Source organism: Dipodomys merriami, unplaced genomic scaffold, assembly GCF_024711535.1.
Source record: "Dipodomys merriami isolate MVZ:Mamm:240054 unplaced genomic scaffold, mDipMer1.0.p SCAF_67, whole genome shotgun sequence".
NCBI lineage: Eukaryota > Metazoa > Chordata > Mammalia > Rodentia > Heteromyidae > Dipodomys > Dipodomys merriami.
In genome coordinates, this window is record NW_027206257.1 from 3,054,807 (window position 1) to 3,078,560 (window position 23,754).

Genomic DNA, 23,754 nt, shown 5'->3' on the forward strand with positions numbered 1-23,754 from the left:
GCTACCCTTCCGCCTAACACTCACCCTAAACCTAACCCTAAACATAATCCTCACCCTAACACTTACACACACCCTAACCTTCACCCTAAGCCGAACCCTAAACCTAAACTTCACCCTAACCGTCACCCTAACCCTAAACCTCACACTCACCCTAACTGTCACCCTAAACTTTACCCTCACCCTAAACCTAAACCTATCCCTCACACTAACCCTAACCCTAACCCTCAGCCTAACACTTATTCTAACCCTAAACCTAGCCCTAAACCTCACCCTAACCCTAACCCTAACCCTCAGCCTAACCCTCATCCTAACCCTTACCCTAATCTTAACCCTCACCCTAACCCTAACCCTAACACTAACCTAAACCTCACCCTAAACCTAACCCTCACCCTCACCCTCCCCATCACCCTCAGCCTAACCCTAATCCTAACCTAATCCTTCCGCTCACCCTCACCCTAACTCTAACCCTAAACCTAACCCTAACACTCACTCTAACCCTTACCCTAACCCTACACTATCCCTAACCCTCAACTTAACCTTAAGCCTCACCCTAATCCTAAACCTAACCCTCACCCTCAAACTCATGCTAACTCTAACCCAAACCCTAACCCTAACCCTACCCTCACTCTCAACCTAACCTTCACACTCACCCTAAACTTCATCCTAAACCTAACCCTTCCCCTCTCCCTACCCCTCACCCTAAACCTAACGCTAACCCTAACCCTCAACCTATCCCTAACCCTACCCCTAACACTAACCCTCACCCTAACCCTAATCCTCACCCTAACTCTCACCCTCATTCGAATCATCACCCAAAACTTAACCCTTACCCTAACCCTAACACAAACCTATTTCAAACCCTCACACTCACCCTAACCCTCACCCTAACCCTTACCCTCACCATAAAACTTACCTTCACCCTAACCCTAACCATAAACCTCACACTAACTGTAACCCTCACTCTAACCCTAACCATAAACCTGACACAAACCTTCACCCTCACCCTGATGCTCACCCTCAGCTTAACCCTAAGCCTCATCCTATTCCTAATCCTAACCCTCACCCTCACCCTAAACCTAACCCACACCCTAAACATCACCCTAACCCTAACCCTTACCCAAAAATTAACCCTCACACCCACCCTAACAATAACACTCACCATGAACCTAACTTCAGCTTAATCCTCACCCTCACCCTAATGCTCACCCTAACCCTAAACTTTACCTAACCGAAACCCTCACCCTCAACCTCAGCCTAACCCTCACCCCACCCAAGCCCTCACCCTAACCCTAAACTTAACTGTAACCCTCACCCTCAACCTCCCCTTTCCCCTTAGCCTTACCCTAACCATAACCCTAATCCTAACCCTAACCCTCAACCCCACCCTTACCCTAACCCTAACCCTAACCTTAAATAACCCTCACCCACATCCTAACCCTAACAGTAACCCTAACAATAACTCTAACCCTAACCCTGAACCTTAAACTCACCCTAACCCTAATCCTAACCCTAACACTTCCACTAAACCTAACCCTCACCCTATCTATAACCCTACCCATCAGCCTAAATCTCACCTAACCAGAACCCTAACCCTAATCCTCACCCTATCCCTAAACCTATCCCTAACCCTCACATTCACCCTAACCCTCATCATAACCCTAACACAAACCCTGACCCTAACCCTAAACCTTATCCTCACCCTATCCCTAACCCTAAACCTAACCCTCACACTCACCCTAGCACTCACCCAAACCTCACCCTAACCCTATCCCAAACCCTAACCTTAAGCCTCACCCTAACCCTAAAGCTCAAGCTCACCCACACCCTAACTCTTAACCTCACCCTAATCCTAACCCTAACCCTAAAACTATCCATCAGCCTAACCCTAACCCTCACCCTCAACCCAACCCTGTGCTAAGACAAATGCTCATTCTCAACCTAAGACTCAGCCTAACACTTACCCTCACCATAATCCTATCCCTAAACCTCTCCCTAAACCTCACCCTACCCCTTCTCCTCACCCTAACCCAAACCCTAACCTTAACCCTAAACTTCACCCTAGCCCTCACCTTAAACCTCATCCTAACCCTAACCCGAACCCTCACCCTAAGCCTAAACCTAACCCTAACACTCACCCTCAAGCTAACTGTCAATATAACCCTTACCCTCACACTAACCCAAACCGTAACCCTAATCCTAACCCTCACACTAACCCAAACCCTCACCAAAACCCTCACTCTCACATTCACCCTCACACTAAACATCACCCTAACCTTAACCCTCACCCTAACCCTAACCCTAACCCTCACCCTAACCCTAACCCTCACCTTAAACCTCACCCACACACTAATCCTCACACTAAACCTAACCCTAAACCTTTCCTAAACAAAAACATCACCCTCACCCTTGCCCTCACCCTAAACCTAACCCTAACCTTAACCCTCACCCTCACCCTCACCCTCAGCCTCACCCTAACCTGCACCCTAACCCTAACCCTAACCCTAACACTCAACCTAACCCTAATCCTAACCCTAATGCTAACCCTAACCCTCACCCTCAACCTAACCCTGACCCTAACCCTTACCCTTATCCTAACTATCACTCTCACCCTAAACCTAACCCTTACCCTCACCATAACCCTATCCCTCACCCTCAACCTAACCCTCACCCTAACCCTTACGGTCACCCTAACACTCACCCAACCCTAACCCGAACACCAACCCTCACCCTAACCCCCAACCTAATCTTCACCCTACTCTAAAGCTAACCCTAACCCTCAGTCTCAACCTAACCCTCACCCTAAACCTTATCCTCACACTAACCCAAACCCTAACCGTAACCCTCACAGTAAGCCTAACCCTCATCCTAACCCTAACGTTACCTCTCACCCTAACATTCACCTTAAACCTAACCCTAACCCTAATCCTCAACCTACGCCTAACCCTCACCCTCACCCTCACCCTAATCCTCACACTAAACCTAACCCTAACCCTAACCCTCACCGTCACCCTCCCACTCAACCTCACCCTCACCCTAACCCTCACCGTCACCCTAAACATCACCCTAACCCTAACCCTCACGCTAACCCTAAACTTAACCTAACCTTAAACCTAACCCTTACCCTAACCCTAACCCTAAGCCTAACCCTAACCCTAACCCTAACGCTAAGCCTAACCCTAACTCTTACCCTAACCCTAACTCTTACTGTAACCCTAACCCTAACCCTAAACCTCATTCTAAACCTTATGCTAACCCTAACCCTCACCCTAATCCTCACTCTAACACTTAACCTCACACTAACCCTAACGTTAATCCTCAGCATCACACTCACCCTAACCCTAACCCTAAACCTAACCCTCACCCTCACCCTCACCCTAACCCTAACCTAACCCTAACACTCACCCTAACCCTAAACCTTATGCTCTCCCTAACCCTACACCACAACATAAACCTCACCCTCACCCTAACCCTAACCGTAACCCTCACACTCATCCTCACCCTAACCCTAACCCTACCCCTAACCCTCACCCTAAACCTAACCCGAAACCTAACCCTATCCCTCACCATCACCATCACCCTCACCCTAACCCTCAATCTCAAACTCACCTTCACCCTAACCCTCAAACTAAATCTAACCTTCACCCTAACCCTAAACCTCTCCCTAAACCTAAACCTACACCTGACCCTAACCCTCACCCTAAACCTAACCCTCAACCTAACCCTAATCCTAACCCTCACCGTCACCCTAACCCTCACCCTAAACTTAACACTAGCCCAAACTCGAACCCTGAACCTTACCCGAACCCTCACGCTCACTCTCACCCTAACCCTCACCCTCACCCTAAGCCTCACCCTATCCCTAACCCTAACCCTAATGCTCACCCTAACCCTAACATTCATCCTAACACTAACCCTCACCCTAATCCTCACCCTAACCCTAACCCTAATCCTTACCTAACCAAAACCCTCACCCTAACCCTCATTTTCACCCTAATACTCACCCTCACCCTCGCCCTCACCCTAAACATAACATTAACCCTAACCATCACCCTAGCCCTAGCCAGAACTTTAACCCTCACCATCACCCTCACCCTAACACTTACCCTCACCTTCACCCTCACCCTAACACTCACACTAACCCTAAACCTCATGCTAACCCTAACACGAACACTAAACAAAACCCTCATCCTAACCCTCAAACTAAGCCTAAACCTAAACCTAACCCTCACCCTCACCATCTCCCTAAACCTAACACTAACCCTCACCCACACCCTAATCCTTAATCTCACCCTAACCCTAATCCTTACACTTAACCTAACCTTCACCCAAATCCTAACATTCACCCTAACCCTAACCCTACCCCTTACCCTAACCCTCATCCTAACCCAAACCCTAACCCTAACCCTCACCCTAACACTAACCCTAACCCTACCACTAACCCTCAAAAACACCCTAACCCTCACCCTAACCCTAATGCAAACCCAAACCCTAAAACTCACCATAACCGTATCCATCACTCTAAGCATAAACTTCATCCTATCCCTGACCCTCACCCTAATCTTCACCCTAACCCTCTTAACCCTTACCTAACCGAAACGCTCACCCTCACCCTCAACCTATCCCTCAACCTCACATTAGACCTCACCATAAACCTTACCCTAAACCTAACAATAACCCTCACACTAACAATCACCTTCACCATAAACTTAACCCTAAGCCTTACACTCACCCTAAACCTAACCCTAACTCTAAACCTCACACTAATCAATACCCTCATCCTAACCCTAACCCTCACCCTCACCCTAAACCTCACCCTAATCCTTACCCTCATCCTAAACCTAACCCTACCCCTCACCCTAAACCTCACTCTCAACCTAACCATACCATTAACCTTAACCCTCACCCTAACCTTCACCTAAACCTAATCCTATCCCTAACCCTCACACTAACACTCACCCTAACCGTAACCCTCACCCTCCCCCGCCCTAACCCTCACACTAACCCTAAACCTCTCCTTAAACCTAAACCTAACCCTCACCCTCACCCTCAAGCTCACTCTCAGCCTAACCCTAACGCTAACACTAATCCTAACCCTATCCTCACCCAAACCCTCACCCTCACCCTAACCCTAATCCTAACCCTCAACCTCAACCTCAGCCTCACCCTAAACCTCACCCTTACACTAACCCTAACCATAACCTTATTCCTATCGCTCAACCTATCCCTAATGCTAACCCTAACCCTCAGCCTCACCCTAAACCTCACACTAACCCTTACCCTCACCCTAACCCTAACCCTCACCCTCATTCTAACACTCACTCTAACACTTACCCACAACCTAACCCTCACCTTATCCCTCAGCCTAACCCTAACTCTAACACTAACACCAACCCTAACCCTCACCCTCACCCTCACCCTCAGCCTAACCTAACCCTAACCCTCAACCTCATCCTTACCCTAAGGCTAACCCTATCCCTCACCGTATCCCAAAACACCTCAACAACCCTAACCCTCATCCTAAACCTAACCTTAACCCTAACCCTCACATGCAACCTAACCCTCACCCTAACACAAACCCTCACACTAACCCTATCTCTAACCCTAAACCTCACTTCACCCTAACCATCACCCTAACCGTAACAGTCACCCTCACCCTAACAATCACACTAACCGTAACCCTCACCCTAACCCCAACCCTAACACTCACCCTCACCCTCACCCTCAGCCTAACAAAAACCCTAACCCTAAACCTCACCCTCACCCTCACCCAAACCCTTACCCAAACCCTTACCCACACTCTAACCCTCACCCTATCCCTAATGCTAACCCTAACATTCACCCTCACCCAAACCCTCACCCTAACCTTTACCCTCACCAATCCTCTCCTTATCCCTAACTCTAACCCTAACCCTAACACTCACCCTCACCCTAGACCTCACCCTAACACTAACACTAACCCTAACCATCACCCTCACCCTAACCATAACACTAACCCTAACACTAACCAAAAGCCTCACCCTAAGCCTCTCAATCACCCTAACCCTCATCCTCACCCTACCCCTCAACCTAAACCTAACCCTAACCCTCACCCTCACTCTAACCCTCACTTTAAACCTTACCCTCACCCTAGCCCTAACCCTAACCCTCACTGAAACCCTCACCCTAAACATAACCCTAAACCTAACCCTAACCCTCACCCTAACCCTCACCATAACCCTAACCCTAATCCTCAACCTCACCCTAAACCTAACCCTAACCTTACCCTCACCCTAACCATAACCCTAACCCACACAGTAATCCTAACTCTCACCCTAACCCTAACCCTATCCCTCCCTGTAACCCTCACCTAACACTAACCTTAAACCTAAACCTCACCCTAAACCTAACCCTAACTCTCATGCTCACCCTAACCTTCAACCTCACCCTAACCCTCACCCTAAACATCACACTAAACCTAACCCTCACCCTAACCCTAAACCTAACACTCAGCCTAACCCTAACAGTCACCCTAACCCAAAACCTCACCCTAATCCTCAAACTAACCCTAACACTAATCATTACCCTAACTCTAACACTCACCCTCAGCCTCACCCTCAACCTTAACCCTCACCATCACCCTAAACCTAACACTAACCCTAAGCCTCACCCTAATCCTTAACATCACCCTAACCCTAACCCTTACCATTAACCTAACCGTCACCCTAATCCTAACATTCACCCTAATCCTAACCCTACCCCTTATCCTAACCCTCATCCTAACCCTAACACTAACCCTCACCCTCACCCTAACACTAACCCTAACCCTACCCCTAACCCTCAAAATCACCCTAACCCTCACCCTTAACCCTAATGCAAACCCGAACCCTAAACCTCACCCTAACCATAACCCTAACCCTAAACCTCACACTAACCCTAACAATCACTCTAACCCTAAACTTCATCCTATCCCTGACCCTCACCCTAATCCTCACCCTAACCCTAATCTTAACCCTTACCTAACCGAAATGCTCACCCTCACCCTCAGCCTCACCCTAACCCTCAACCTCACATTAGACCTCACCATAAACCTTACCCTAAACCAAACAATAACCCTCACACTAACCCTCACCTTCACCCTAAACCTAACCTAAGCCTTACCCTCATCCTAGCCCTAACCCTAACTCTAAAGCTCACACTAACCCTAACCCTCACCCTAACCCTAACCCTAACTCTAACCCTCAAACTAACCCTAACCCTCATCCTAACCATCACTCTAACACTTATCCACAACCTAACCCTAACCCTAACCCTAAACCTAACAATAATCCTAACCCTAACGCTAACCATCACACTAACACTCACCCTAACCGTAACATTAACCCTCCCCCTCACCCTAACCCTCACACTAACCCTAACCCTCACCCTAACCCTAACCCTAACTCTAACCCTCAAACTAACCCTAACCCTCATCCTAACCATCACTCTAACACTTATCCACAACCTAACCCTAACCCTAACCCTAAACCTAACAATAATCCTAACCCTAACGCTAACCATCACACTAACACTCACCCTAACCGTAACATTAACCCTCCCCCTCACCCTAACCCTCACACTAACCCTAACCCTCACCTTAAACCTAAACCAAACCCTCACCCTCACCCTCAGCTTAACCCTAATGCTAACACTAATCCTAACCCTAACCCTCACCTACACCCTCACCCTCACCCTAACCATAATCCTAACCCTCAACCTCACACTCAACCTCACCCTAACCCTCACCCTCACCCTAACACTAAACCTAAACCTATCCCTATCGCTCACCCTAACCCTAATGCTAACCCTAACCCTCACCCTCACCCTAACCCTAATGCTAACCCTAACCCTCAAACTCACCCTAACCCTCACACTAACCCTTACACTCACCCTAACCCTAACCCTCACCGTCATTCTAACCCTCACTCTAACACTTACCCACAACCTAACCCTCACCCTAACCCTAACACTAAAACTAACACCAACCCTAACCTTCACTCTCACCCTCACCCTCACCCTCAGCCTAACCTAACCCTATCCCTCACCCTCATCCTAACCCTAATGCTAACCCTAACCCTCACCCTCACCCTAACCCTCTCACCAACCCTAACCCTCATCCTAAACCTAACCCTAACCCTAACCCTCACATGGAACCTAACCCTCACCCTAACACAAACCCTCACCCTAACCATATCCCTAACTCTAACCCTCACTTCACCCTAATCATCACCCTAACCGTTATAGTCACTCTCACCCTAACAATCACCCTAAACTTAACCCTCACCCTAACCCCAACCCTAACACTCACCCTCACCCTCACCCTCAGCCTAACAAAAACCCTAACCCTAAACCTCACCCTCAACCTCACCCTAACCCTAACCCTAACCCTCATCCTAACCCTAACCCTAACCCTCAACCTCACCCTCAGCCTATCCCTAACCCTAACCCTAAAGATAAACCTAACCCTCACCTTCACCCTATCCCTAACAATATTCCTAACCCTAACCCTCACCTAACCCTAACCCAAATCCTAACCCTAAACCTCACCCTCAACCTCAGCCTAACCCTCACCCTAAAGTTCAACCTCACCCTAACCCTCAACCTAACCCTAATACTCACAATAACCCTTAACCTCACCCTAATCCTAACCCTAACCCTCACCCTCAACCTAACCCTAACACTCACCCTACCCTTACCCTCACACTAACTCTCATGCTAACACTAACCCTAACCCTAATCCACCCCATAAACCTCAGACTCATCCTAACCCTCAACCAAAACCTAACCCTCAACCTAACCGTCACCATAACCCTAACCCTTACTCTAATCCTCACCCTCACTGTAACCCTCAACATAACCCTTACCCTCACCCTAACCCTAACCCTAACACTCACACTAACCCTAACCCTCACCCTAAACCTAACCGTAACCCTCAACATAGCACTCATCCTAAACCTAACCCTAACCATAACCCTCATCTTCACCCTCACCCTCACCCTAACCCTAACCCTAACCCTAACAATAACCCTAACCTAAACCCTAACCCTAACCCTAATCCTAACCGTCACCCTCACCCTAAGGCTAACCCTAAACATAACACTAACACTCACCCTCACCCAAACCCTAACCCTCAACTTCACCCTAAGCCTAACCCTTACCCTAACCCTCACTCTAACCATCACCCTAACACTCACGATTACCCTAACCCTCACTCTCATCCTAACCCTCACACTAACCCTCACCTTAGCCCTAACCCGAACCCTAACCCCTAGCCTAACCCTATCACTAACTCTCACCATAAACCTCACCCTCACCCTCACCCTATCCCTAACCATAACGCTAACCCTAATCCTAACCCTCACACTAACCCTTAAGCTGACCCTAACTCTAAACCTAACCCTATTCCTCACCCTCACACTAACCGTCACTCTAACCGTAACTCTAACCCTAACATTATCCCTAACTCTAACCATCACCCTAACCCTAACCCTACCCCTCACCCTAACCATCACCCCTACCCTACCCTAAACCTAACCCTCACTATAACCCTCACCATAACCCTAATCCTAACCCTAAATGATAACCTAAACCTCAACCTCAACTGCACCTAAAACCTAACCCTAACCCTTACACTAACCCTAACCCTAACCCTAACCCTCAACCTTATCTTATCCCTCACCATCAGCCTAAACGACACCTTTACACTTACCATCATCCTCACCCTAACCCCAAACCTCATCCTAAACCTCACCCTAACCGAAATCCTAACCATCATCCTAACCCTCATCCTCACTCCCACACTCACCCTCAGCCTATCCCTAAGCCTAAGCCTAACCCTAACCCTCACACTCACCCTCATCATAACCCTAATCCTAACCCTAACCCTCACCCTAACCGAAACACTCACCCTAACCCTTACCCTCACACTAACCCTCACACTAACATTAACCCTAACTCTAACCCACCCCATAAAACTCAGCATCATCCTAACCCTCAACCAAAACCTAACCGTCAACCTAACCCTCACCATAACATTAACCCTTACCCTAATCCTCACCCTCACAGTAACCTTCACCATAACCCTTACCCTCACCCTAACCCTAACCCTAACACTCACACTAACCCTAACCCTCACCCTAAACCTAACCGTAACCGTCAACCTAGCACTCATCCTAAACCTAAACCTAACTGTAACCCTCACCTTCACCCTCACCCTCACCCTAACCCTAACCCTAACCCTAACAATAACCCTAACCCAAACCCTAACCGTAACCCTAATCCTAACCCTCACCCTCACCCTAAGGCTAAGCCTAAACATAACACTAACCCTCACCCTAACCCCTAGCCTAACCCTATCACTAACTCTCAACATAAACCTCACCCTCACCCACACCCTATCCCTAACCATAACGCTAACCCTAACCCTAACCCTCACAGTAACCCTTAAGCTCTCCCTAACCCTAAAACTAACCCTATTCCTCACCCTCACACTAACCTCCACTCTAACTGTAACTCTAACCCTAAACCTATCCCTAACTCTAACCACCACCATAACCCTAACCCTAGCCCTAATCCTACCCCTCACCCTCACCCTAACCCCTACCCTACCCCTAAACCTAAACCTCACTATAACCCTCACCATAAACCTAACCCTAACCCTAAATGTCAACCTAACCCTCACCCTCAACCGCACCCTAAACCTAACCCTAACCCTTACACTAACCCTAAACCTAACCCTATCTCTCAACTTTATCTTAACCCTCACTCTCAGCCTAAACCACACCTTTACCCTTACCATCATCCTCACCCTAACCCTAAACCACATCCTAAACCTCACCCTAACTGTAACCCTAACCATCATCCTAACCCTAATCCTCACACCCAACCTCACCCACAGCCTAAACCTGTCTAAGGCTAACCCTAAACCTAACCCTCACACTCACCCTCACCCTAAACCTTATCCTAACTCTAACCCTAACCCTAAACCTAAACCTCACACTCACCCTAACCCTAATCCTAAACCTAAGGTTAACCCTCACCCTCACCCTAACCCTTACCCTACCCCTAACTCTAACCCTAACCCTAACCCTCACCCTCAGCCTCACCCTAACCCTAACCCTCACCCTCAACCTCAACCTCAGCCTAACCCTAAGCCTAACCTTAAACCTTACCCTAAACCACACCCTCACCATCAACCTAACCCTAATCCTAAGCCTAACCCTCCCCCTCCCCCTAACTCTAACCCTAAACCTCTACCTCACCCTAACCCTAACCTTCAACTTCACACTAAACCTACGCCTAATATTAAGCCTAAACCTAACCCCAACCCGAACCCTAACACTAACCCTAACCCTAACCCTAACCCTCACCCTAACCTCACCATAACCCTAACCCTAACCCTCACCCTCACCCTAGCCCATACCCTAACCCTAAGCCTAAGCCTAACCCTCACCCTAACCCTCACTCTAACCCTAATCCCAACCCTCACCCTCACCCTCACCCTAACTATAATCCTAAGCATAACCCTAATCCTAAACCTCAAACTCACCTTCACTTTAATCCTAATCCTAATTCTAACCCTAAACCTAAACCTCACCCTAAACCTCACCCTAACCCTAACCATAACACTAAGCCTAACCCTAACCCTAACATTAAGCCTAACCCTAAAACTAACCAGAAACCTCACCCTCAGCCTCAACCTCACCGCAACTTTAACCCTAAACATAACACTAACAATAACCCTAAACCTAACCCTAAACCTAACCCTAACCCTAACCCTCACTGTAACCCTAACCCTAACCCTAAACATAACACTAAAACCCTAACACTAACACTAACACTAATCATCACCCTCAACCTCACCCTAACCCACATCCTAACCCTAACCTTCGCCCTAACCCTAACCCTAACCCCAACCCTAACCCTAAACATGAACCTAAACCTAAACTTAACCCTAAACCTCATCCTAACCCTCAACCTAACCTTAACACTAACGCTCACACTAACCTTAACCCTAACCCTCACCCTCATTCTCGGCCTAAGCCTGAGCCTAAGCCTAAGCCTAACCATAACCCTAACCCTCACCCTAACACTCACCCTAAACCTAACACTAACTCTAACTCTAACCCTAAACCTCACCCTTACCCTAACGCTAACTCTAACCCTATCCTTAAATTTAAACCTCACCCTAACCCTAACCCTAACCCTAATCCTAACAATAACCCTAACACTCACCCTGTCCATAACCCTCACCCTAACCCTAAACATCACCCTAACCCTCACCCTCACCTTCACCCTTAGGCTCAGACTAAGCCTAAGCCGTAGACTAAGACTAACCCTTACTCTCACACTCACCCTCACCCTAACCCTAAAAGTAACACCGAACCCTCACACTAACACTCACCCTAACACTAACACTAACCCTAAACCTAACCCGAACACTAACCCTAACCCCCACCCCCAACCTTACCCTCCGCCTAACACTAAGCCTATGCCTAACCCCAACCCTAACCCTAACACTAACCCTAAACCTAACCCTCACTCTAACCCTCACTCTAACCCTGACCCTAACCCTCACCCTCACCCTAGCCCATACCCTAACCCTAGGCCTAATCATAACCCTCAGCCTAACCCTCACTCTAACCCTAACACCAACCCTCACCCTAACCCTAACCCTCTCCCTCACCCTCACCATAACTCTTATCCTAATCCTAACCCTATCCCTAACCCTCACACTCACCCTCATGTTACCCTAATCCTAACCCTAACCCTAACACTCATACCCACCCTAAACCTCACCCTAACACTAACACTAACACTAACCCTAAACCTAACCCTCACCCTAACCCTAACTCTAACCCTAAACCTCACCCTAACACTTACCTTCACAATAAAACTAACCTTAACCCTAACCCTAACCCTCACATTAACCTGAAACTACACCCTAAACTTAAAACTCACCCTAACTCTAACCCTCAACCTCGCCATAACCCTAACCATTATCCTAACCCTGACCCTCACCGTAACCCTAACCCTCACCTTCACCCCCAAGCTGGGCCTAGGCCTAAGCATAAGCCTAATACTAACGCTAACCCTCACACTCACCCTAACCCTAACCCTAACCATAACCCTCACCCTAAGCCTCACCCTCACCGCAATGTAAACCCTAAACATAAAACTAACAACAACGCTAACCCTAACCCTAACCCTCACCATAAACCTAAACCTAACCCTAACACTAACCCTACTCATAACCCTAACCCTTAACCTAAACCTAACACTAACACTAATGCTAATCCTTACCCTCACGCTCACCCTAACCTAAACCCTAACCCTAACCCTCACCCTAACCCTAACTATAACCCTAAACATAACCCTAACCCTAATCCTAACCCTAAACATAACCCTAAGCGTAACCCTAACCCTAAATCTCATCCTACCCCTAACCCTAACCCTAACCCTAACCCTCACCCTAACCCTCACCCTCAAGCTCGGCCTAAGCCTAAGCCTAAGCCTAACCATAACCGAAACCCTAACCCCCACCCTAACCATAAACCTAACACTAACCATAACTATAATCCTAAACCTCAACCTCACCCTAACTCTAACTCTAACCCTAAACCTAAACCTAAACCGCACCCTAACTCTAACCCTAACCCTCACCCTCACACTCACCGAAAATGTAACCCTAACCCTAATCCTGACAATAACCCTAACCCTAACCCTAACACTCACCCTAACCTTAACCCTCACCCTAACCTTAACCATCCCCCTAACAATAACCCTCAACATAACACTAAGCCTAAACCTAAAACTAAACCTCACACTGACCCTAAACATCAAACTAACCCTAAACCTCACCCTAACCCTAACCCTAAACCTCACCCTCACCCTAGACCTCATCCTAACCCTAAACCTCATCCTCACCCTAAACCTCACACTAACCCTAACACTAATACTCAATCTAACCCTCACCCTCCCCCAACCCAAACCCTAACCCTCACTCAACCCTCACCCTAACCCAAACCTTCAGCATTACCATAACACTCACTCTCAGCCTAACCCTCAACTTTACCCTTACTGTCCCCTTCAAACTAACCCTCACCCTAACCCTACTCCTCATCCTAACCCTCACCCTAACTGTAACCCTAAACATCACCCTAACCCTAAACCTCACCCTCACCTTCAGCCTCAGCCTAACCCTAAGACTAAGCCTACCCCTAACCCTAATCATCACCCTCATCCTAGCCCTCACCCTAACACTAATCCTAACCCTAACCCTCATCCTAACCCTCAAACTAACCATAACCCTAACCATCACTCAAAAGCTAATCCTCATCCCCACTATCACCCTCAGCATAATCCTAAGCCTAAGCCTAACCCTAACCCTCATCCACACACTCACCCTGACTGTAATCCTAATTCTAACCCTCACCCTAACCCTAACCCTAAGACTAACACTAACCCTAAACCTCACCCTAACCCTTCCCCTAAGCATAACTCTAACCCTAAAATTCACCCTCATGCTAACCCTAACCCTAAACTTAAACCTCAGCCTAACCCTAACCCTAACCCTCACACTCACCGTAACCCTAACCCTCACCCTAACCCTCACCCTGATCTAACCCTCACCCTAACCCTAACCGTAACCCAAACCCTAACCCTCAACCTCCCCCTCACCCTCACTGTAAACTTAACCCTAACCATAAAACTAACAATAACCCTAACCCTAAACCTAATCCTAACCCTCACCCTCACCTTAACACTAACCCTAACCCTCACCCTAACCCAAACCCTCACCCTCAACGTAACCCTGACCCTAACCCTAAACCTTACCCTAACGCTAACCCTAACCCTCTCCCTCACTCTAGCCCTCACCCAACCCTAATTCTAACCCTACACCTCATCCTAAACCTCACCATAACCCTAAAACCCTAACCCTCATCCTAACCCTAACCCTCTCCCTCACACTCATGCTCTGCCTAAAACTAAGCCTAAGCCTAAGACTAACTGTAACCCTCACACTCACCCTTACCCTCACACTAACCCTAACACTAACCCTCACCCTCACCCTAAGTCTAACCCTAAACCTAACACTCACTCTGACCCTAACTGTAACACTAACCCTAACCCTAACACTAACCCTCACCCTAATGCTAACTCTAACCCTAAACCTCATCCTCACCCTAACCCTAAACCTCACCCTCACCCAAACCCTCCGCCTAACACTTAAGCCTATCCCTAACCCCAACGCTAACCCTAACACTAACACTAAACCTAACCCTCACACTAACCCTCACACTAACCATTACCCTAACCCTCACCCTCACCCTAGACCATGCCCTAACCCTAAGCCTAATCCTAAACCTCACCCTAAACCTGACTCTAACACTAACTCCAACCCTCACCCTAAGCCTAACCCTCACCCTCACCCTCACCATAACTCTTATCCTAACCCTAACCCTAACCCTAACCCTCACACTCACCCTCACCTTATCCCTAATCCTAATCCTAACCCTAACCCTAACCTTAACCACCAACCTAAACCTCACCATAACCTTAACCCTAACACTAACCCTTACTCTAACCCTCACCCTAATCTTAACTCTAACCCTAAACATCACCCTCATTCTAATCCTAAACTTAACCCTAACCCTAAACCTCACCCTAATCCTAAACCTCACACTTACACTTACCCTCACCCTAACACTAACCCTAACCCTTAAACTAACCCTCGCACTAACCCTAACCATCACCCTAAACCTAAACCTCATCCTAACCCTAACACTAAACCTCAACCTCACCCTAACCTTAATGATAACCCTAACACTCACCCTCACACTCACTCTCACCCTAACCCTAACCCTCACCATCACACTCACCCTAACACTGACCCTAACCCTCATCCTAAACCTCACCCTCACTCTACCTCTAAGGCTAAACCTGACCTTCACCCTCAATTAAACCTAAACCTATCACTAACCCTCAACCTAATACGAACCCTAACCCTAATGCTAACCCTAAACCTCACCCTCAACCTAACCCTCACCCTAAGTCTAACCTTACCCCTAATCCTCACTCTATCCCTGACCCTAAACCTAAGCCTCACCCTCACCCTAGCTGTCACCCTAACCCTAACCCTAACCCTCACCCTCACCCTAACCCTAATGCTAAACCTGCACTCACCCTCACCCTCAACTTCACCCTAACCGTAACTCTAACCCTAATCGTCACCTATCCCTAACACAAACCCTCACCCTCACCCTAGCCCTCACACTAACCCTAAACTTAAACCTCCCCCTAAACCTAACCCTAACCTTCACCCTAACACTAACCCTCACCCACACCATAATCCTCACCCCAACCCTAACCCTAACACTCACACTCACCCTAGCCCTCACACTCTCTCAACCCTAACCCTACCCCTCACCCTCAGCCTCACCATAAACCTAACCCTAAACCTCACCCTAAGCCTAACCGTAACTCTCACCCTAAACCTACCCCTAAACCTCACCCTAACTCTAAATCTCATCATCACCCTCACCCTCACGCTAACCCTAACCCTAACATTAAACCTGACCCTAAACTTAACCATCACCCTAACCCTAAACCTCACCCTCACCCTAACCCTAAATTTCACCCTAAACCTCACCCTAACCCTAATGCTAATTCTAACCCTTACCCTCACCCTAACCCTCACACTAACCCTTACCTTCACCCTCACTCTAAACCTAACCCTAAATGTCACCCAAAACCTAACCCTCACCCTCACCCTAACCCTTAGCGTCACCCTACACCTAACCTTAACCCTAACCCTAACTCTCACCCTAAACCTAACCCTAGCCCTAAAACTATTCCTAAACCTAACCCTCATCCTAACCCTCACCCTAACCCTTACTCTCACTCTAAACTTAACCCTCACCCTAACCCTCATACTAAACCTAAAACTAACCCAAACCCACATCCTAATGCTATCCCTAACCCTAAAGCTCACCCTGAACCTAATCTTCACCCACATCCTGACCCACAACCTCAGCCTAAGCATAACCCTAACCCTAACCCTATCCATAAACCTCACCATAACCCTCACCCAAATCCTAACTAAACACTAACCCTCACACTAACCCTAACCCTGACACTAACCCTAACCCTAACCTTCACTCTAAACCTCACCCTAACACTAACCCTAAACCTAACCCTCATCCTAAACCTCACCCTAACCCTAAACCTATCCTTAACCAAAACGCTCACCCTAACACTCACCCTAATATGAACCGTACCCCTCAACCTAACACATCCTAAACTTAACCCTAACCCAAAACCTCACCCTAACCCTAACCCTAACACTCACCCTAACCCTAAACTTCACCCTCACCCTCTCCCTAATCCTCAGCCTAACCCTAACCCTAATCTTAACCCTAACCCTCACCCTCATCCTAACTCTCACCCTAACCCTAATCCTAACACTCAACCTCACCCTCCCCCTTCACCCTAACCCTAACCCTCACCCTAACCCTAACCTTAACCTTAATCCTAACTCTCTCCCTAACCCTCATGCTAACCCTAACTCTAACCCTAACCGTAACCCTAAACCTCACCCTTACCCTAACCCTACCCTAACCCTTACTCTCACACTCACACTAACCCTCACCCTGAATCTTACCCTCACCCTAACCCTCATCCTAACCCTCACTCTTTCCTTAACACTAACCCTCAAACTAACCCTAATGCTCACCCTAACCCTCATACTGAATCTCAACCATACCCTAAACCTAACCCTGACTCTAACCCTAACCGTAACCCTAACCATTCACTTGCACCCTAACACTCACTGTAACCCTTAGTCTTTAATTAAACCTAACCCTTACCCACACCCTACCCCTCAGTCTCACCCTCACCCTCACCCTCAGCCTAACCCTAAGCCTAAGCCTAACCCTCACCCTAACCCTAACGCTCACCCTAACCCTAACCCTCAACCTAACCCTTACACTCACACTAACACTAAGCGTAACCCTAACACTAACTCTCAGACTAACACTCACCCTAAACATCAACCTATCCCTAACCTTAACCCTAACCCTCATCCTCACCCTCACCCTCAGCCTAACCCTAAGCCTAAGCCTAACCCTAACCCTAACCCTCACAGTCACCCTCAGCCTAACCATAACCCTAATCGTCACCCTCACCCTCAACCTCACCCTAACCCTAACCCAAACCCTCAAACCAACCCTCACCCTCAACCTCACCCTAACCCTCACCCCAAACATAACCCTAACCCTAAACCTCACCCTAATCCTCACCTAACACTAACTCTCACCCTAACCCTAACCCTGACCCTAAACCTAACCCTCAACCTAGCCCTTACCCTCAACCTAACACTAAGCCTAACCCTAACACTAACCCTCACAGCAACCCTAAACCTCAACCTCAACCTAACCCTCACCCTAGCCCTAAAACTAACCCTCAACCTAACCCTCACCCTTACCCTAGCCCTCACACTAACCCTAATCCTAACCTCTTCCCTCACCCTAAACCTAACCCTCAACCTAACCCTAACCCTAACCCTCATCCAACCCTCACCCTAACCCTAACCCTAACCCTCACCCTAACCCTCACCCTATCCTAACCCTAACATTGACCCTAAACCTCACCCTAACCCTAATGCTAAACCTAAACCTTACCCTCACCCTAATCCTCAACCTAACCCTTAACCTCACCCTAACCCTAACTCTAACACTAACCCTCAACCTCACCCTAAGCCTCACCCTAAACATAACCCTCACACCAACACTTACCCTCACGCTAACCCTCACCCTAACGCTAACCCTAACGCTAAACCTCACCTAACCCGCAACCTCACCTTAACCGTAAGCCTAACCCTAACAATAACCCTAACCCTAAACCTAATCCTTACCCTACCCCACACACTCACCCTCACCTTCACCCTAACCCTAACCCTAACCCTCTCCATAATCCTAATCCTCACCCTAATCCTAACCCTCACACTCACCCTAACACTCACCCTAAAACTTACCCTCACCCTAATCCTCACTCTAACCCTAAACCTAACCCTAAACTTCACCTTAAGCCTTACCCTAACACCAACAGTAACGGTAACCCTCAAACTAAACCTGAACCTCACCCTAAACCTAACCCTACCCCTCACCCTAACCATCATCCTAACCCTAACCCTAACCCTCACCCTAATCCTTAACCTAACCCTAAACCTCACCCGCAACCTAACACTCACACTCACCCACACCCTCACCCTAAGACTCACCCTCACCCTAACCATCACCCTATCCCTAACCCTCAATCTAACTCTAAGCCTAACACTCCCCCTAATCATAACCCTCACCTTCACCCTCACCCTCAACCTAAACCTAACCCCAATCCTAACACTAACCCTAACCCTAACCCTCACCCTCACCATAACCCTAACCATAATGCTCACACTCAACATAACCAAAACCCTCACACTCACCCTCACCCTCAGCTTAAACCTAAGCCTAACAATAACCCTAACCCTAACCCTCATACTCATCCTCACACTAAACCTAATCCTAACACTAAACTTAACCCTCTAACTCACGCTCACCCTCACCCTTACCCTAACCCTAATCCATACCCTCAACCGAACCCGAACCCGAACCCTCACCCTAAACCTCTACCTAAACATCACGGTAAACCTAACCATCACCCTAACCCTTAGCCTAACCCTTACCCTAACCCTCACCTTCACCCTCACCCTCAGGTTCTCCCTAAACCTAACCCTAACCCTAACCCTAACCCTCACCCTCACCCTTAACCTAACCCTACACCTAACGCTAACCCTCACCCTAACCCTAACCTCCAACCTTAACCTAACCCTAACCCTAACACTAACGCTATCCCTCACTCTAACCCTAACCTCCAATCTTAACCTAACCCTCACCCTAACACTAACGCTAACCCTCACCCTACCCTAACCAAATGCTCACAGTCACCCTCAGCCTAACCCTAACCCTAAACCTAACCCTATCCCTAACCCACACACTCACTCTCACCCTAAACCTAACCCTAAGTCTCACCCTCACCCTCAAACTCAACCTAACCCTAACCCAACCCTCAACTGAACCCTCACCCTCAGCCTCACCCTAACCCTCACCCTCACCCTAAACATCACCCTAAACCTAACCCTCACCCTTAGCCTCACCCTAGCCCTAACCCTCATACTAACCCTAAACCTCAACCTAAACCTAACCCTCAACCTAACACTTACCTCACCCTAACAGTAAGCCTAAACCTAACATGAACCCTCACAGTAACCCTAAACTTTACCCTAACCCTAACCCTTACAATAACCCTAACCCTCACCCTAACCCTAACCCTAACCCTACCACTCACCCTAACCCTCACTCTAACCCTAAACCCAACCCTAACCCTCACCCTCACCGTCACCCTAACACTCACCCAAACCTAAATCTCACCCAAACCCCACACCTCATACTCTTCCTTACCCTCACCCTCACTCTAACACTCACCCTCATCCTCATCCTAACCCTCACCCTAACCCTAACCCTATCAGTAACCCTCACCCTCACCATCAGCCTAACACTAAACCTAACAGTCCTCCTAACCCTAAACCTCACCCAAACCCTCAGCTTAACGCTAAACCTAACCCTCACTTTCACCCTAACCCAAACCCTCACCGACACCCTAAAATTCACCCTAACCCTAATCCTAACCCTACCCCTCACCCTAACCCTAACCCTAACCCTCACCCTAAAACTTACCCTCAGCCTAACCCTCATCCAAACACTAAACCTAAACCTAACCCTCACCTTAAACATCACCCTAACCCTAAACCTAATGCTAACCATCAAACTAACCCTAACCCAAATCCTAACCCTAACCCTACTCCTCATCCTAACCCTCATCCTAACCCTAACCCTAACCCTCACCCAGCCCTAAACCTAACCCTAAACCTCACATGCACCCTAACACTCACGCTCACCCTCACCCTAACCATTACCCTATCCCTAGCCCTCACTCTAACCCTAAGCCTAACCCTCACCCAGCCCTAAACTTCACCCTCACTATCACCCTCAGCATAACCCTAACCCTAATCCTAACCCTAAAATTCACGCTAACTCTCACCCTACCCCTAATCCTCAACCTAAGCCTAACCCTACCCCTCATCCTAAGCATCATCCTAACCATAAACCTAACCCTCACCCTCACACTAAACCTAACCCTTACCCTCACCCGCACCATAACACTCACCCTAGCCCTCACCCTAACACTCACCCTCACCCTAACCTTCACCCTATCCCTAACACTCACCCTCACCCTAAGCCTAACCCTCGCCCTAACTCAAAACTTCACCCTTACCCTCACCCTCAGCCTAACCCTAAGCCTATTCCTAACCCTAACCCTCACCTTAACCCACACACTCACCCTAAACCTAACCCTCACTCACCCTAACCCTAAACTTCACACTCACCCTCACCCTCAGCCTAAACCTAAGCCTAACCTTAACCCTAACCCTAACCCTCACATTCACCCTCACACTAAACCTAACCCTAACACTCAACCGAACCCTAACCCTTAGCCTAACCCTCACCCTAACCCTCACCCTCACCCTCACTCTCAGGCTCACCCTAACCCCAATCCTAACCCTAACCCTCACACTCAACCTTATCCTCACCCTCACCCTAACCATAAGCCTAACAATAACCCTAACCCTAACCCTGTACCTAACCCTCACCCTAACCCTAACACTCACGCTAAGACTTTCCCTCACCCTCACCCTCATCTTAACCCTAAGCCTAACCCTAACCCTCACCCTAACACTCACCTTAACACTAAACCTAAACCTAAACCTTAATCTAACAGTAAATCTAACCCTCACCCTTACTTTATCCTCAACCTAACCCTAACCCTCACATTAACCATAAGGCTCACCCTAACTCTAACCCTACCCCTCACCCTAACCCTCACCCTAATTCTAACCTTAACACCTAACCTAACCTTCTCTCTAACCCTAACCATAAACCTCTCCCTCACCCTAACCCTAACCTAATCCTCACCCTAACCCTAACCCCTACCTAACTAACACTAAGGCTATCTCTCACCCTAACCCTAACCCTCACCCTAAACCTAACCCTCACCCTATCCCTCAACATAACCCTAACCCTAAGAATCACCCTCACTCTCACCTTAACCCGAACCCTAATCCTAAACCTCAACCTAAACTGAATCCTTACCCTAACCCTAATACTCACCTTAAAAGTTACAATCACCCTAACACTAACCCTAACCCTAACACTAAGCCTCCCACTAACCCTAACATTCACCCTAAGCCTAAAACTAACCCTAACCCTAAACCTCACCCTCACCCTAAACCTAACCCTAACCCTAACCCACACCCTCACCCTCACCCTCATCCTCACTCTCACCCTAAACCTAACCCTAACAATAACCCTAACCCTAATCCTAAACCTAACCCTCACCCTAAACCTAACCCTCATGCTAACCCTCATCCTCACCCTCACCGTCACCCTTAATTCATCCTCACCCTATCCATAACCCTCACATTAACCCTAATGATCACCCTAAACTTAACAGTGCACCTCACCCGAACCCTCACCCTAACTCTAACCCTAACCCTAAACCTAACCCTCACCTAAACCTAACCCTAACTCTCAACGTTACCCTAACCCTCACCATCACCCGAGCCCTCACACTAAACCTAACACTCACCCACACCCTAACCCTAAATCTCACCCTCACCCTAACCCTCACCTAATCCTCACCCTAACCTTAACCATCATCTAACAAAGACCCTCACCCTCACCCTAACCTTCACCCTAACCCTCACCGTCACCCTAGCCCTCACCCTAAACGTAACCGTAACCCTAAACCTCACCCGCACCCTCACCCTCATGCTCAGTCTTACCCCAACCCTACCCCTAATCCTAAACCTAACCCTCAACCTCATCATAACCCTCACCATAACCCTTACCCTCACCCTCACCCTACCCCTAACCGTAACCCTCACACTAAACCTAACCCTCACCCTAAACCTAATGCTACCTCTCACCCAAAACCTAAACCTAAATCTAATCCTAACCCTCACTATAACGCTAAACCTAACCCTAAACCCAACCCTAACCCTAACCCCAACCCTAACACTCACCCTCACCATCACCCTAACACTCACCTAAACCTCACCCTTACCCTCACCCTAACTGAAACCCTAACCCAAACCCTCACCCTAAAACTCATATTAACCCTAACCCTAATCCGCAATCAAACCATCACACTAACCCTAACAGGAACACTTAACCTAACCCAAACCCTCACCCTTATCTTCAACCTCAACCTCAGCCTAACCCTCACCTTTACCCTTACCATCACCCTCACCCTCACCCTCACCCTAACCCTAAACCTCACCTTCACCCTCACCTGCAGCATAACACTAACCCTATCACTATTCCTAAACCTAAACCTCACCCTCACCCTAACCATCACCCTAATTCTTACCCTCCCACAAATCCTAACCCTAACCCTAACCCTAACTCTCACACTAAACCTAACCCTCACCCTAACCGTAACCCTACCCCTTATTCTAACCCTCACCTTAACCTTAAAACTAACCCTCACCCCAACCCTTACCCTAAACCTCACCGTCACCCTAAACCTGACCCTAACACTAACAATAACCCTAACCCTCACCCTCACTCTAACCCTAACCCT